Raw genomic sequence first — 17,607 nt, 5'->3', positions numbered from 1 at the left:
GAACAAGAATTTTTTCTTGGGAGCTTTATATATAATGACAAAAATCCTGGAACAACACAGAGGTCTATCCACACATGAAAGGATGAATATACCTAATATGTACATACAATGGGAAATAACTCAGAAATAAAAAGGAATTGAAAACTGATATATTCAAAAATGTGAATGAATCTCACAGACAAAATATTGGATGAAAGAAAGCCAAACAGAAAAGAGAACAAATTATGATTTCATTTCTAAGAAGTCCAAAACAACCAAAACAATTTCATAGTGATAGCATTTGAAATTGTTGCTACTTTCTGGGGAATATTAAACAGGCACAAACAAGCTATCTAGATAGGGGGATAAATTCTACATCTTGATCTGGTACATATGTAAAAATTCTTTGACCTTTATATTTGAGACTTGTTTACTTACTAAAATATTTTTAATAGATGTGAAATTATTTATCCAATAGTGTAAAAGATCCTATTTGATACTTCGGGACTGATGATTTCCACATATTCTTTCTGAGTCACCAAGTCATATTTCTGGATCATCTATATGCATAGGCAATAGAACTTATATGCTGCATTCAGGAGCAAGTGATGCTGAAATGTAGATTTGGTATCATAATTTTCTATTCCTAAATGTAGATGTTAACAACTTAAAAACAATTTACAGCCTGCATATATCTATGTAGCCACCACAATTTACACAACTTCTTGTAAGCTATTGTTTAAATAACTACTACATGTATCCATTCTTGGAGGACTGTGATATGAGTCTAAGTGAAGAGTGTTATTTTAAATATTTATCTTTTTGAAATTCATAAAAACACATTATAAATGTCACATTTTTCTTATACATATCTTATTTTCAAATTTACCATATTATTCTTTCAAAAAATGATAAATCATATGCATACCTGTAAGAAAAGCACAGCCCCATTTCCAAACCATGCTTCAGATGGAACTATTTTCTTCTTAGTTTGGACTGTCTTACAAAGGCATACAAAACAGGAAGGTGCTCTAGATGCTGAGGAAAACTGAGACATGAAGACATCTGCCTAGAGGGCCAGGCATGGTGGCTCATGTCTGTAGTTCCAATGCTTTGGGAGGCCAAGGTGGGAGGATCACTAAAGGCCAGGAGTTTGAGATGAGCCTGGGCCAAATAGCGAGAACTCATCTCAAAATAAATAAATAAATAAATAAGTGTAGTGGCATGTGCTTATAGTCTTAGCTACTTGAGAGACTGTAGTCTTAGCTGGGAGACTGAGGCAGGAGAATTGCTTGAGCCCAAGAGTTGAGGCTGCAGTGAGCTATAATCATGCCACTGCACTCCAGCCTGCGAGATAGAATGAGACCGTGTCTCAATTTTTTAAAATAAGAAAAAAAAAATATCTGCTTAAGTGTTATGTTTTGCTTCTGTTAAAGTTTTGCTTGGGCCTCTGTGAGTGGTTGTCCTAGATATAAAATCACGTAGGGATTCCCAGGGATGAAGCTAAAGTCATAGGTTTTTTTTTGTCTCTGAAAAGCTCATAATGCTCTTTCAGCACTGCTTTTCTGATCTTTGAAATGGAGCAAACCCTTGTTCCCTGGGGATTATTTTTACATGAAAGATATTCTTAAATACCATTTTTATTTTGAGCAGTGTCTGTCCCTTAAATAGTAGACTTGACATATTATTAAATGTGTCACTCTCCCAGTTAAAAGATCTTGTTACAAGTCAGGTGCTACTCTCAATATTCCCATGACTGAAACAAGGATAATATGGAAGAAGGTGTTTTATGCCCGTAGAAGTGGTAAGAGCCCCACCATGAATTGGATTTCCTTTACGTGAGTCTCTTATGAATCAGCAGATTTATCCAGTTGCTTAAAAAGCAGTTAATACTCCATTAGTGACACACTGTGATCTGTGTCAGCAATATAAGCTATTCTTCAGTCATTTATTTTATTGTAATATGTTATTGCAGAAAAATGCAATTATTGAGTATCTAAGACACAAATAAATACTGAGATAAAACTGGGACATTTTCTTACAGAATTATAGACATAATGTTTGAATCTTCATTTAATCAAAGCATTTGGCTGTTTTATTTTTGTCAGTAAGTTTACAATAAGGAGAGATGAAATGATTTTTTTAAAGAATTTGAAATTTAACTTATATTTACAAAATTTATAGCAATAATTTAAGTATCAATTGCCTGAAGCTATTGAATGAAAAAGATAGGAAATGATTGTTGGGATTTCTCAAGCCTATATTTGGGGCAAGAGCACTACCAGACAAAAAGAGAGGCCTGGTCTCAAATGCTGGGGAGTCTTTGTGAGATCAGAGCATTCAGAAGCTCATCACTTCACAGTTCCATTCACCTTGACTGCATTGGGCTTAACTTTATGCCCCTAAATTTTAGAATTTCTCTTATGCATTCAGAGGACAGAGGCAAATAGCAGAAAAATTCAAAAGGTGTCTGTCAGGCCGGGCACTGTGGCTCACACCTGTAATCCCAGCACTTTGGGAGGCGGAGGTGGGCAGATCACTTGAGGTCAGGAGTTTGAGACCAGCCTGGCCAACATGGTGAAACCCCATCTGTACTAAAAAAAATACAAAAATTAGCTGGGTGTGATGGCACATGCCTGTAATCCCAGCTACTTGGGAGGCTGAGGCAGGAGAATTGCTTGAACCCAGCAGGCAGAGGTTGCAGTGAGCTGAGATCATGCCACTGCACTCAAGACTGGGTGACAGAGCAAAACTCCATCTCAAAAAAAAAAAAAGAAAAGAAAAGAAAAGAAAAAGTTGTCTGTGAATCACATTGAAAATTGATTTACCATAGAATGGGATTGATAGGTGAATAGCTCTGCACTCCTTTTGACTTTTGAAATAAACGGATGACAAAGATACTGGTGGAAATGAAAGCAGCCATGCTATTTTTTTTTTCTGAATTAAATAAATGTAAAGATGGATTTCCTCTTCTGTAAAGATGGAGTAGATAAACTTTTTTCTATTCCTCCCACTTAGTATAACTAAAATAACTTCTAAGTTATTTAAGTGTATAACTGAAATATGGAGAAAAGGGAATAAAGTAGATAAGAAGCTCTGAACTCAGGAAACAACACAGCGGTGAGTTTTCAAAAAAAAAAAAAAAGCCTTCCCTCTTTAGAAAAAAGACTAAGAAAAGGTCAGCATAGCAGAACGAACATTTAGACAGTCTGCTATATTCCAACCAAACACTGTAAAATGTCATTGAGGGAGCCCTCCCCTTCACCTTCACCAATAAGAACAAATGGAGGCTGAGAATTTGACATTCCCACTCACACTTGTCAGACTGTAATGAAGTGCCACGACCCCTCACTGAGGTGGTGTCAGAGAAGCACAAGTAGGGAGCAGGGATTTCACATTCATTCCTGCTGGGTGGTAATAAGGCTCTGCCCCACTCACAGTGACAGAGAAGACAACATGGAGGGCAGGATATCCACTTATACCCTGCAGTAATAAGACACTCCTGCCCTCCTAATTAGGGTGTATTCAAAGGAAGAATAGTGAAGAAACAGGATTTTCATCACCTCTTAACTGTGATGACACCCTCTTTGTGGTGTCACTGAAGGTCATGTGAGTAGCAATAACCAAGTACTTCTGCCTCCCAACAGAAAAGTGTCACTTAAGGTCAAGTGGAGAGCTCAAACTTCTACCCTACCCAGCAACAACAAGAGGCGCATCCATGTTGAATATCAAAAGAGGCCAAGTAAAGAAACTGGACTTCTACTTCCACCTGGCTGTAAAACTGTGGTGTCTCCCTTTCCCTGTTGGACTGTTATTGTATGAAACCACCTAAAACAGAAAGTTTAAATAAGACACAGAGACTCATAACATGATATCTAAAATGTCCAGGTTTCAAATAAAAACAAAAGTATTCTTCATACCCCAAACCAAAAAGCCTTAATCTGAATGAAAAAAGTTGACCAATAGATCCCCACACCAGGATTGCAGAGGTGTTAGAGTGATCTGACAAGTATTTTAAAGCAGTTGCCTTCAACAAATGATAAAATAAAAGCTTCAACAAACATTATGAATATGTTTGAACCAAACAAAAATAAAAACTATCAGCAAAGATAGAATGTCCCAGCAAAGGAACAGGCAATATAAGAAAAAAAAATCAATGAACTGGAAGATGGTACAATAGAAACTATCAAAACTGAGTAACAGTGAGAAAGTAGAATTACAAACAGACTTAGGAACCTTTTAATCCATATCAAAATATCTAGTATTAATGCCATCAGAGTTCTGGAAATAGCAGAGAAAAAAAAGGTAGGGCTGAAAATGTAATTATAAAAATAATTAATGAAAAATTCCAAAATTTGGCAAAAGATATACATCTATAGATTTGAGAAGCTGAAAAAACCCAAACAAAAAAAGAAACACAAAAAATCCACACTTAACACACAGCAAGGTCAAACTAATGAAAATTGAAAACAAAAAATTTTCAAAGTAGCTACAGTAATGTGTGACATCTTACATAAAGAGTAAATATAGAAGACCACAAACCTACAACTATCTGATCTTCGACAAATCTGACAAAAACAAGCAATGAGAAAAGGATTCCCTATTCGATAAATAGTGCTGGGAAAACTGGCTAGCCATATGCAGAAGATTAAAACTGGACGTCTTCATTTCAACATATACAAAAATCAAATCTGGATGAATTAAAGACTTAAATGTAAAACTCAAAACTATAAAAACCTTAGAAGACAACCTAGGCGATACCATTCAGGACATAGGCACAGGTAAAGATTTCATGACAAAGACAGCAAAAGCACTTGCAACAAAAGCAAAAATTGACTAATGAGCTCTAATTAAATTAAGATCTGCACAGCAAAAGAAACTCTCAACAGAGTAAACAGATAACCTACAGAGTGGGAGAAAATTTTTGCAATGGATTTATCTGACAAAGGTCTAATATCCAGAATCTACAAGGAACCTTAGCAAATTTACAAAACAAACAAACAAACCCAACCCCATTAAAAAGTGGGCAAAAGACATGAACAGATAGTTCTGAAAAGAAAACACACATGGGGCAAACAATCATATGAAAAGCTCACATCACTTATCATTAGAGACATGCAAATCAAAACCACAATGAGATACCATTGCACACCAGTCAGAATGGCTATTATTAAAAAGTCAAAAAATAACAGATGCTGCTGAGGTTACAGAGAAAAAGAAATGTTTATACACTGTTGACATGAGTGTAAATTAGTTCAACCATTTTGGAAGACAGTGAGGTGATTCTTCAAAGATCTAAAGACAGAGATACCATTCGACTCAGCAATCCCATTACTGGTATATACCCAAAGGACTATAAATCATTCTGTTGTAAAGACACATGCACACGTGTGTCCCTTGCAGCACTATTCACAATAGCAAAGCCATAAAATCGACCTAAATGCCCATCAATGGTAGACTGGATAAAGAAAATGTGGTCCATACACACCATGGAATACTATGTAACCATAAAAATGAATGAGACCATGGCCTTTGCAGGGACATGGATGGAGTTGGAGGTCATTATCCTTAGCAAACTAATGCAGAAACAGAAAAACAAATACTGAATGTTCTCACTTATAAGTGGGAGCTAAATGATGAGAACACATGGACACACAGAGGGAAACAAGACACACTGGGGCCTATCAAAGGGTGGAGTGTGGGAGGAGGGAGAGGATGTGGAATAATAACTAATGGGTACTAGGCTTAATATCTGGGTGATGAAATAATCTGTACAACAACCCCCCATGACGCAACTTCACCTATATAGGAAACCTGCACATGTACTCCTGAACTTAAAATAAAAGTTAAATAAAAAAGAAAATACTTGCAAACTAAACTCTATGTATATCTGACAAATAAATACTATCTACAATGTATTAGAATTTTTTAAGACTCAGCAGTACCCAATAATGACAAAGCAATCTGATTACAAAATGAGACATAAACATAAATATACATTTCATGGAATAGGAATCGTATAGAGCAATTAACCTATTAAAACATATTCAACATTATCAGCCATTTTGGAAATGCAATTTAAATCACAATGAGGTATTACTATACACGTATCAGGATGGCTAAGATTAAAAATATTGAAAAGACCAAATTTTTTAAAAATTCAATTTAATTTTAAGTTCCAGGGTACATGTGCAGGAGGTACAGGTTTGTTATATAGGTAAACATGTGCCATGGTGATTTGCTGCACCTATCAATCCATCACGTAGGTATTAAGCCCCGTGTGCATTAAGTATTTATCCTGATGCTCTCTGTCCCCTTGCCCCCTGACAGGCTGCAGTGTGTGTTGTTCCCCTCCCTGTGTCCAGGTGTTCTCATCATTCAGCTCCCACTTATAAGTGAGAACATGTGGTGTTTGGTTTTCTGTTCCTGTGTTAGTTTGCTGAGGTAAGCTCCATCCATGTCCCTGCAAAGGACATGATCTTGTTCCTTTTTATGGCTGCATAGTATTCCATGGCGTATATGTACCACATTTTCTTTATCCAGTCTATCATCTAGAAAAACCCATCATCTCAGCCCCAAATCTCCTTAAGATGATAAGCAACTTCAGCAAAGTCTCAGGATTCAAAATCAATGTGCAAAAATCACAAGCATTCCTATACACAAACAATAGAAAAGCAGAGAGCCAAGTCATGAATGAGCTCCCATTCGCAATTGCTACAAAGATAATAAAATACCTAGGAATATAGCTAACAAAGGAAGTGAAGGACCTCTTCAAGGAGAATTTCAAACCACTGCTAAAGGAAATAAGAGAGGACGCAAACAAATGGAAAAACATCCCGTGGTCATGAATAGGAAGAATCAATATCATGAAAATGGCCATACTGCCCAAAGTAATTTATAGATTCAATGTTATTCTCATTAAACTACCATTGACATCCTTCCCAGAATTAGAAAAAAACTACCTTAAAATTCATATGGAACCAAAAAAGGGCCGGTATAGAAAGACGATCCTAAGCAAAAAAGAATAAAGCTGGAGGCATCACACTACCAGACTGCAAACTATATGACAGGGGTACAGTAACCAACAAAAAAAACAAAACGAAAACAGACACATAGACCAATGGAACAGAATAAAGACCTCAGAAATAAGACCAAACATCTACAACCATCTGATCTTCGACAAACCTGACAAAAACAAGCAATGAGGAAAGGATTCTCTATTTAATAAATGGTGCTGGGAAAACTGGCTAGCCATGTGCAGAAAATAGAAACTGGACCCTTTCCTTATACCTTATATAAAAATTAACTCAAGATGGACTAAAGACTTAAATGTAAAACCTAAAACTATAAAAACCCTAGAAGAAAATCTGGGAGTCCCATTCAGGACATAGGCATGGGCAAAGATTTCATCACAAAAAAATCAAAAGCAATTGCAACAAAAGCCAAAATTGACAAACGGCATCTAATTAAACTATGGAGCATCTGCACAGCAAAAGTAACTATCATCAGAGTGATGAGACAACCTACATAACTGGAGAATATTTTTGCAATCTATGCACCTGACAAAGGTCTAATATCCAGAATCTACACGGAACTTAAACAAATTTACAAGTAAACGAAAAACAAACCCATTAAATGTGGGCAAAGGACATGAACAGACCAAATGCTTTTGAAGATGTGGAGAAACTGGATTTTACATACATTATTGGTGGGAATGGGAAGCAGCAAAACCACTCTGAAAACAATATGTCAGTTTTTAATAAAACTAAACATGCAACTGCCATATGACTCAGCAACTGCACTCTTGGGCATTCATCCCTAATAAATAAAGTGCGTGTTCACACAAAAATCTGTAAATGAAAGTTCATGACAAATTTACTTTTTAGTAGCCAAAAAATGTGAACAATGTAGATATCTTTTAATAGTTAAATGGCTAAACATATTATGTTAGCCATGTGAATATTACAAAGATTCATGCTATGGAATACTACTCTGTGATATAAAGGAACATATTATTTAGGTACAACAACCTGGTTAAATCTCCAGAGAATTATGCTGAATGAAAAAATCCAATCCCTAAATGGAACATACTGGATGATCCCACTTATGTAATATTTTTGAAATGACAAAATTATAGAAATGGAGAACATACAAGTGGCTGCCAGGGGTAAAATAGGGGATTGGGATGGCAGGGGAAGGAGCTTGGGTACGAAAGGACAATATTAAAGGAGCCTGGTAATGGCACTGTTGTGTATTTTGAGTATATATATCCATGTCAATATCTTTTTGGGCTATTATACTATAGTTTTGCAATATATTACTATTGGGGTAACTGGGTAAAGGATATATGAGATGTCACTTTTTTATCTTTACAACTGCATGTAAATTTAAAATTTTAATGTAAGAAAGAATATTAAAAACAAGTTTTTAAGTATAACTACTTCAAATTTCTGCCTAGGGGCTTTCTTTCACACATGTGTCAGTTAATGCCCTAAGAAAGTTAATTCTACTAGGGAGCAGTTCTTAGCAACAACTGTGACCAGAAAAATAAGAACGTGTAATTCTAAACCTCCCTTGGATGAAGATACTATAAATCTTTATTAAAAGTTATTTGACTCAGTTGGAAAGAATATGCAGAAATTGGAGCCCTTATACATCACTGGTGCTAATGTAAAATGGTGCGGGTGCTACAGAAAAGAGTATGGCAATTTCAAAAAATTAAAAATAGAGTTACCATATGACCCAGTAATTCACTTCAGGATATATATCCAAGAAATTGAAATCAAAGACTCAAAAAGATATTTGTATATCCATGTTCATAGCAGCATTATTTATAACACCCAAAAGGAGGAGGCAACTTAAGTGTTCATCGATCGATGAATGCATAAACAAAATGTGGCATATACATACAGTGGAATATTACTCAGCATAAAAAGAAATTTAATCCCAACACATACTACAACATGAAAGAACCTTGAAGATATTATGCTAAGTGAAATAAGCCAGTCACAAAAGGACAAACACTGTATGCTTCCACTTACTGCCCAGGGGCTTTCTTTCACACATGTGTGCGTTAATAGTGTGAGTACCTAGACTAGTCAAAATCATAGAGACAGAAAATAATATGGTGTTTGCCTGGGGCTGTGGAATGGAGAAAGAGGGAATTATTGTTCACTGGGTACAGAGTTTCAGCTTGGAAAGATAAAAAGAGATAGATAATAGTGGAGATATTATATAGTGGATAGATAATAGTGGAGATAGATAATAGTGATGGTTGCACAGCAATGCGAATGCACTTAATGCTACTCAACTGTGCACTTAAAAATGGTTAAAGGGTAAATTTTATGCTTTGTATATTTCACCATAATAAAAAAATGTGAAAATGAAAATGTACTTGACTCAGATATAATAAGGTGCCTCATAGTATTTTTTTCTCTATATATCTGGTAATATACTTCATCTTCCTCACTCCAACTTGGTCTGACTTTGGTAAAATGTGGAGGCTGTCAACCTCCTATGTTTTTTTATCCATATACCAGTATTCTTGTGCATCCTCTTTAAATGGGTCTAGAAGGAAATTCATTTGCTAAGTTCATTCAGAGTATAGAATTTATGCTTGAAATTTAAGTGTGAAGGATAAACTTATAAAATTCAGGTATAATCTGTGAAACCCAAGGATAGGCAATAAGGACAGACATCCCCAGAATATGAACAAGCCATTAGAATGTCATTAGTAAACAAACATCTCCAATTTGTCTCTCTATGTGTATTTGCCTTATTTCTCTATCTGAAGTCAGGAATTATTGATGCTTTTCTTGCTGCATACAGTGCTACCTCTCAGCCCCCAAACTTACCTGAGTAGGTGAGACCAAATAGCTTCTTCAGTTCCAAAGAGAAATGCCTAGAAAGAGAATGTAATGATTTTTTTTTCTAGGTCAATTCCATGCCCCTCATTCAATTAACTATGGGATCATGTGGGAGAATAAACATGGATATTGAGGATGAGTCCAGTGAACTGAGTGTTTCATCAGCTACTACTAGTACCTCCTCCATACTTTCTTAATATTCACTGTCTAGTACCTGACAACCTTGTCTAAGGCAAATTTCTGCCTGAAGGCTTTCTTTCACCCATGTGTAAGTTAATGTCCTAAGAAGGTTAGTGCTATTAGGCAGCAGCCTTTTGAAATGACAAATGGGAATCAGAGGATAAATACTAGATCCGACATTCCCCTGGAAAAGGAAGGGGATAACTCTCAGGCATATATTGTTCCAGATTTCAGATGTCTCCAGTAGAAGTGAGCCCCAGTTGCCCATAGTACTAACCTTGTAATAGCGTACCCTTTTCTGGCTTTATCCTCATTTGCATTTCAATTTCTAAATCCCCTAATGGTGCTTCCTTTGGTTAACTTCCAAGTAAACTATAATACCTCAAATTCCCATCTAAGGTTTTATGGCCTTCATTCAGTGCTGGCATGATGGAGGGAAACAGAAGAGGTCAATAATTGATAAAGATAAGAGACGTAAGCAAAAGCCATAAGAAAGCGTTGTCCACAGTGGACACTGCTGAATCAGTGCACAGAAAGTAAATATGGCTTGAACACTGGAGGAAGACCTGATCTGTGCAGAACAAGAAAGAAGAATTGTTCCAGAATAGGGCTCAAAGTCTTCAATCAGATCATGGAGTAAAATAATTAAGAGGCAAGCCAAGTGAAATTCATCACTTTGGAATCTTAGCAGATTGAAACGTAAAGGGAGAGGGACCCTGCCGGATGTCTGGATACAGAGGATTCCCCACCTATGGTCAATGACTTGAAGCATACTAAGGATATTTCTCAGCTGAGGTCCAGTAGAGTGAATTAATCGATACATACATTCTTAGTTCACTTGAATAAAAATGTTAATCTGTCTATGCAGACTTTATAATATGGCAAACATGGTAAAACCATATAATATGGTATAATATGGTAAAATATACAGTCTATGTCTCCATTTAGATTAATGTAGTGCTTCTTATAAGAGGAAATGATTGTTTCCTTGTAGGTATAATTTTTAAATATAAGACCTTCAGCTTAAAGCTCAATATAAAACACAACATTTTAGGGCTTCAAAACAGAGTACTTCAGACCTTCACTCAGGTACATGTTAATGTACAAGCAAAGATATAAAGATTCGACAACCTGATATTCAGTGTAAATTTTTTCACTCTTGCAGAAAAGGGTATAAAAATTACTTAACCAACACTAAAATGTAGACACTGAGGCTCTTCTCAGTGATAGCTGATGAGGAGGAACCATTCCAATATCCTTAACTAGTTGATTGAATTGCAGTTTTAGATAACTCTTTAAATGCTAAGCACCTCTTGAAACAGAGCAGAAAGAATTTTAGTAATTGATTATCATCTATATTTTTAAATTACTGGATACTCCATAGTCATTTTTACTTCAAAGTGGTTGGATTTCCTTTATGAATTACACTGAAAATCACTAATGGAATGTGAGTTAAAAATGAACCCAGGGACACCAGAAAAATGGCATGCTCTTTTTCTTCTTTGATGTAACCCCTTCTGCTCTACAAATTTGGCAAAGATGGATACAGTATAAAAATAAATAATCAAAGAGACTTGACAAGATAAACATTTTCATAGACCAGAGACAAAAATAGAAGGCTGAAGCGGTTAACGGAGCTGAAGTACCATATTCCAAAGCAGGCAATAGAAGCTACAACTTCATCTCCTAGGGGGTGGGAAGGACTACAGATCTGTGTAAAATGGAGAAATAAAGTTGGCCTCACTGCTTAAATCCAGGAGCTTATGATTAATAAAATTAGAGTGAAAATATACCGACAACTGGTGCCTGAGGCTACAATTTTTGTGGGGTTTCCAGGCAATGTAAGCCTGAGGATACTGGCATAGCCTCAGGACAGCCCTGTCCTGAGGCTCACTAACCAGTCTTGTAAATGCTTCATATCCCTACCAGGGAGGAGGCACAACCCTTGATTATAAAATAGCCTCATAACTTCTTGTCAGGGAGGAGGGAGCCAAGGGAATTAAAGAAAAATAAAGCAATGCAAAGCAAAAAATACGTTCCCCTCAAATAAGCCTGTGATCCACAATTCTAAAATGCATGAAGAAATCTAAAGCTAAGAAATACAACCAACATTCTAAGTGTTCTTGCCATGAAAAATAAGTGTTTGAGAAAATGTATGTTAATTAGCTCAATGTAGCTGTTTTACAATGTATACATATTTCAAAACAACATGTTGTGCAGGATAAATATATAAAAATTTTGTCAATTAAAAAATAAGTTAACTTTTAAAAGTAAAAATACAACCAACTAAATACAGGACAGGAATTGCCTCTTGATGATGTTAATTGTATGAAATAATTTGACAAATATTTTATAATAAATTTGGTTGGTATACTCAAAGAGATTAAAACATACCATTCAGAAATGAACAAGAAAGTATTAAACAATAAGTTACATATATAAAATATGAATATTAAAAATAATCAGGTTGCCAGGGTTGAGTGCACCACTGAATAGATCGCTGAGGGAGCCTAGGGGATTGCTTAGGGATTCTGGCCAGCTGAGTGTTGCCTGGCCTGTTGCCACCCGTTGATGTCAAGATGACTAAGGCTGGATGGATTTTTGTGGTTGTCCTATGAGAAGGCAGAACACACTTCTGAAGCTTCTCATTATGTCAATGGCCACTATGTTATCTTTCTCCAGCTGTCTCTTTGCTGTCCTGAGATTTTAAAGTGTTATCTATGAGGTTAATCCACACTTTAATTATCAGACTACCAGGTTTCTGGCTAAGGAAGAGTTTTATAAATTCTATAGCTTATGTGATGAGAGAGCCTAGTCATCATTGGGATGAATCATTGGAGGAACAATTTACCCAGGCTTAATTAGCACCCCTGCTGCAATCTACCACATACTCCAATTTTTCCACATCACCGTAGACATTCAGAATGTCTGCGTGTCTCCTCCTTCATTATTATTGTCATTGCCACCTTACAAAAGAGCTCAAGGATGCAGGCACTGGGCTTCTTTTGGCTGCTGTGTTTGCTATGGTTCCCACATATATCTTCCAATCTGTGACTGGCTCATATGATAATGAAGGGATTGCCATCTTTTGCATCCTACTCACCTACAATATGTGGATCAAGGCAGTAAAGACTGGTTGCATCTATTGGGAGGCTAAGTGTGCCCTTGCTTGTTTCTACATGGACTCTTCATGGTGAGGTGTTGTGTTCCTGATCAACTTGATCCCTCTCAGTCTTCTGGTGCTGATGCTCACAGGCTGTTTCTCCCACTGGATCTACATGGCCTGCTGTACTGTTTACTGCCTGGGCACTATTCTTTCTATGCAGACCTGTTCTGTGGCTTTCCAGCCAGTCTTTTCATCAGAGTGCATGGAAACCATTGGGGTTTTTGGTCTTGGCCTTATCCATGTCTTTCTGGATTACCTGTGCAACAAGTTGAATCCACAGCAAATTGAAGTTCTTTTCCAGAGTGTCCTCTCTCTAGCAGGCCTTATCCTTCTCACTATGGGAGCGCTCTTCACGCTGACAGAAAAAAATCCCTCCCTGGACAGGGCATTTCTATTCACTGCTGTATCCTTCTTATGCTAAGATGAACATCCCCATCATTGCCTCTGTGTCTGAGCATCAGCCATGACTTGATCCTCATACTATTTTGACGTGCATTTCCTTGTCCTTATATTTCTAATTGGCCTCTACTCCTGCTTTAGCAACTTGTTTGATGCTCAGAGGTTTAATATCATGTATGGTGTGACCAGTGTGCACTTTTAAGCTGTAATGGTGCGTCTAATGCTAGTATTGGCACCTGTTGTGTACATTCTTTCCAGCACTGGAGTCTCCCAAATGTTGTCCACATATAGGAAGAGACTGGACATAAGTCATCTAGACAAGAAAAGCAACAGGATTCTACCTACCTGATTTAGAATGAAGCAGTAAGTGGGATGATATTAATGCCAAAATGGCCTTGGTCCATTTTGGCTTTCTTTCTCATCCCCTACACTTTTTACTCACTCCTGGGTGACCAGTAAGGCCTCCTCTTCTTCTTCCTTCATGCTATATGCCTGGGGTGGATATGGCAGTAGTAGCAAAATTTCTGATGACTACTGAGAAGCATATTATTGGCTTTGTCACAATACTCCAGAGGATGCAAAGGTCATATTATGTTGGGATCATAGCTACCAGATTATAGCTAAGGTGAACTGGACAATTTTTGTGGACAATAACACATGAAATAATACCAATATTTATTGAGTAGTTCAGGCAACGGTATCCACAGAGGAAAACTCTATGAGATTATTAGAAAGCATGAGGTCAGCTATGTGCTGTTCATTTTTGGAGACTTCACTGAGTATTGCTATGATGATATCAACAAGTTTCTTTGGGTGGTCCAGATTGGAGGTAGCACAAACACAAGAAAACATATCAAGGAGAACGACTATTATACTCCAATTGGGGAATTCTGTGTAGGCCATGAGGGTTCTCCAGTGCTGCTCAACTGCCTCATGTACAAGATGTGTTACTACCACTCTGGACAGGTTTACACAAAAGCCAACCATCCATCAGGCTTTGACCATGTCGGAAATGCTGAGATTGGGAATAAAGGCTTACTTTGAGCTTTATGTCCTGGAGAAAGCATATATCACAGAACATTGGCTGGTTAGGAAAGACAAGGTAAAGGACCTGGATAATCCAGACCCATCAAGGACATAAATGTCATGTCCAGCTCTGATTTGCTTCACACTGAGTGCATCATATTTAGGATGTTGAAGATTTTTTATATGCCTTTTATAAGAACAGATCTAGATGAGATTAGAATTGTATGCAACTTTTGTCTTAGGCAATATGGCTGGGCCAAATAAAATAATTTTTACAATTCTAAGCAGGTTACCAATAAAATATCATGGCTTTACTGTGGTCAATTAAAGGGAGGAATAAAAAAATAAAAATAATCTAATCAAAATATGAGAAATAATAATATCAAAACAGAAAGTAATTAATAGGATAAACAGTGCCTTGGAAGATAGCACTGAACACTTCACTTACCACACAGCAAATCAATGAAAGATGGAAAATATTTGTGCAAGCATTTAAGATTCTCACAAGATTTATTGAGATAGTTGACACTAAAACTTCAGGTACTAATCTCCTGTAATCTCTGTTCCAGAATATAGAGAAGTAGACAATGGCAGGGAATAAGTATTTAATATAATATTAGCTAATTTTCATACGTTGAAAAGAAATGCAAGTACTACATGAATAGTGCATTTTAAGTAACAATCAGAATAAAATAATAATAACAAATATAATTAGATCAATTTCTGAATATGTAATAGAAAAATTTTAGGAAATCAAGAATAAATAAAAAAATCTTAAAAGTTAAAATGGTTACCTAAAAGTCAGTAATTTGGCATTCTAGATTTCTCACTATCAACAAGAAAAACCACAGAAAATGGGGTAAAAGCTTGAAAGTATTGAGGTGAAAATTATTCATGAACCCAGAATTCTATATTCCAGCAAAAGTGTAATTTGAAAGGAAGGGCAAGTGAAAACAGTTTTGGAAACAAAAAAAAAGAATAAAGAATTTGTTACAAACAAACCCTTACAATATTCACTTTGGTTAAAAGAAAGATGCTAAATGAATGCCATTTTTTAATTTCCTGAAGGTAAAGTTCAATATTGTGCTTACTGGGAAGTTAGTTAGAACTCAAAACTTTCCTTAAGTTCCCTACAATACCCCTGGCTTTAGTTCATTTTGTGTTGCTATAACATAATACCACAGACCGAATATTTAAAGAAAGCTGGAGATTTATTTCTTACAGTTCTGGAAGGTGGGAAGTCCAAGATTGAGAGGTCAGATCTTGTGAGAGCCTTCTTGTTGCATCGTCCCATGGTGGAAGGTGGAAGGGTCAGAGAGAGAGGAATGGGGCTGAACTCATCTATTTTTTCAGTAACCCATTCCCTCAATAACAAATCCACTCCTGCCATAGTGACATTAACCCATTTATGAGAGCAGAGCCCTCAGGGCCTAATCACCTCTTAAAGGTCTCATCTCTCAACACTGTTGCATTGGGGATTAATTTTATAACACATTAATTATAAGGGACACGATCAAACCATAGCATTTAGCCTTTTGCCACCAAAAATTTATATTATTTTCCCAATGCAACATATATTCATTCTATCCCAATAGTCCTCAAAGCCTTGACTTGTTCCAGCATCAATTCAAAACACCAAAGACCAATGTCTCATTTAAGTAAGATACGGGTGAGACTCAAAACACGACTCATTCTAAGACTACTTCCTCTCCAGCAGTAAGCCTGTAAAACTAACAAGTGACATGCTTTAAAAATGCAATGGTGGGACAGGCGTAGGATAGACATTCGCATTCCAAAAGTAAGAAATAGGCAAGAAGAAAGAAGTAACTGGTCTCAAGTAAGTCCAAAACACCACAGAAAAAACAACATGAAGTCTTAAAGCTGGAGAATAATCTCCTTTGACTCCATGTTCCACATCTTTGGCATAATGGAGCCGGGATTGGGTCTCCAGTGTCTCAGCCAGCCCTGCCCCTATGACTTTGCTGGGCTCAGTTCACGCCGCAGCTCTCACAAATTGGAGTTTCCCAGGCTTGAGTTGGATACTAGTGGCCCTACAGTTCTGGGATCTCTGGGTGGCCATTTTCTCTCAGCCTCCACTAGGTACTGCTACAGTGTAGGCTCTCTGTGGCTTATCTGACTCCATATTGGTACTCAGCATTACCCTACTAGCGGGTCTCTGTGGTGGCTCCACCCCAGCAACAAGTCTCTGCCTTGATGTCAAGAGTGTCTGCTACATCACTTAAAATCTTGGTGCAAGTCACACGGCCTTACAGCTCATACACTCCACATGTCTTTGGAGTCAGCACCACGTGCATATCACCAAGGCTTACCCTTTGTGTCCTCTGGAGCAGCAGCATAAGCCACACATGGGACAACTTGAACCGAAGGTAGAGAAGTCAATGAACATTGCACTGGAATGCCGGGAGCAGAGACTTGAGGTGGCTAAGGGCAGTGAATGCTGAGGTCTTTTTTGTGCCTCCCTGGAAACCTTGCCCTCAAGGTCCTAGCTTGCCTCAAGGATCTCTGAAATACCTTGAGGGTCATCCTCCCGTTCTCTTTGTGAATAACACCTGGATCCTTTTAATCCATATTAATCTCTTTAGAAAATGGTCTCTTGGCCACATCCTTGGTTTGCTTTCCTAAAGACACCTTTTTCACTCTTTACATGGTAAGGCGGTAAGGCTGTGAATTCTCCAAATTTTTCCATTCTTCCTCCTTTTTAGTTGTGAACTTCATCTTTAAATAATTTCTCTCTACTTGCACCTTACCCTGTTAGGTTAAAAGTAGTCACACGGTCTTTCTGTATTTTACTTAGAATTTCTTCTGCCACCAGATATCACACTTCATTGCTCTTAAATTCTGCCTTCTATAAAGCCCTTGGACAGGGACAAATTCAGCCAAGTTATTTGCAACATTATAAAAAGAATGGCCATAACTCAAATCTCCAATACTTCTTTCTCCTTTTCATCTGAGACTTCATCAAAATGGCTT

The 17,607-nt window shown here is 37.0% G+C and overlaps 1 pseudogene; it reads left to right on the top strand.

Annotated features, from left to right (window-relative positions):
- The window catches only part of LOC101140295 (dolichyl-diphosphooligosaccharide--protein glycosyltransferase subunit STT3A-like), a 47,025-nt pseudogene extending 32,294 nt beyond the window's left edge, over nucleotides 1–14,731 (top strand).
- The last annotated feature ends 2,876 nt before the right edge of the window (nucleotides 14,732–17,607 follow it).

Source organism: Gorilla gorilla, chromosome X, assembly GCF_029281585.2.
Source record: "Gorilla gorilla gorilla isolate KB3781 chromosome X, NHGRI_mGorGor1-v2.1_pri, whole genome shotgun sequence".
Taxonomy (NCBI): Eukaryota; Metazoa; Chordata; class Mammalia; order Primates; family Hominidae; genus Gorilla; species Gorilla gorilla.
The sequence above is the reverse complement of the archived record's forward strand: the minus strand, read 5'-3'. Positions and strand labels throughout refer to the sequence as shown.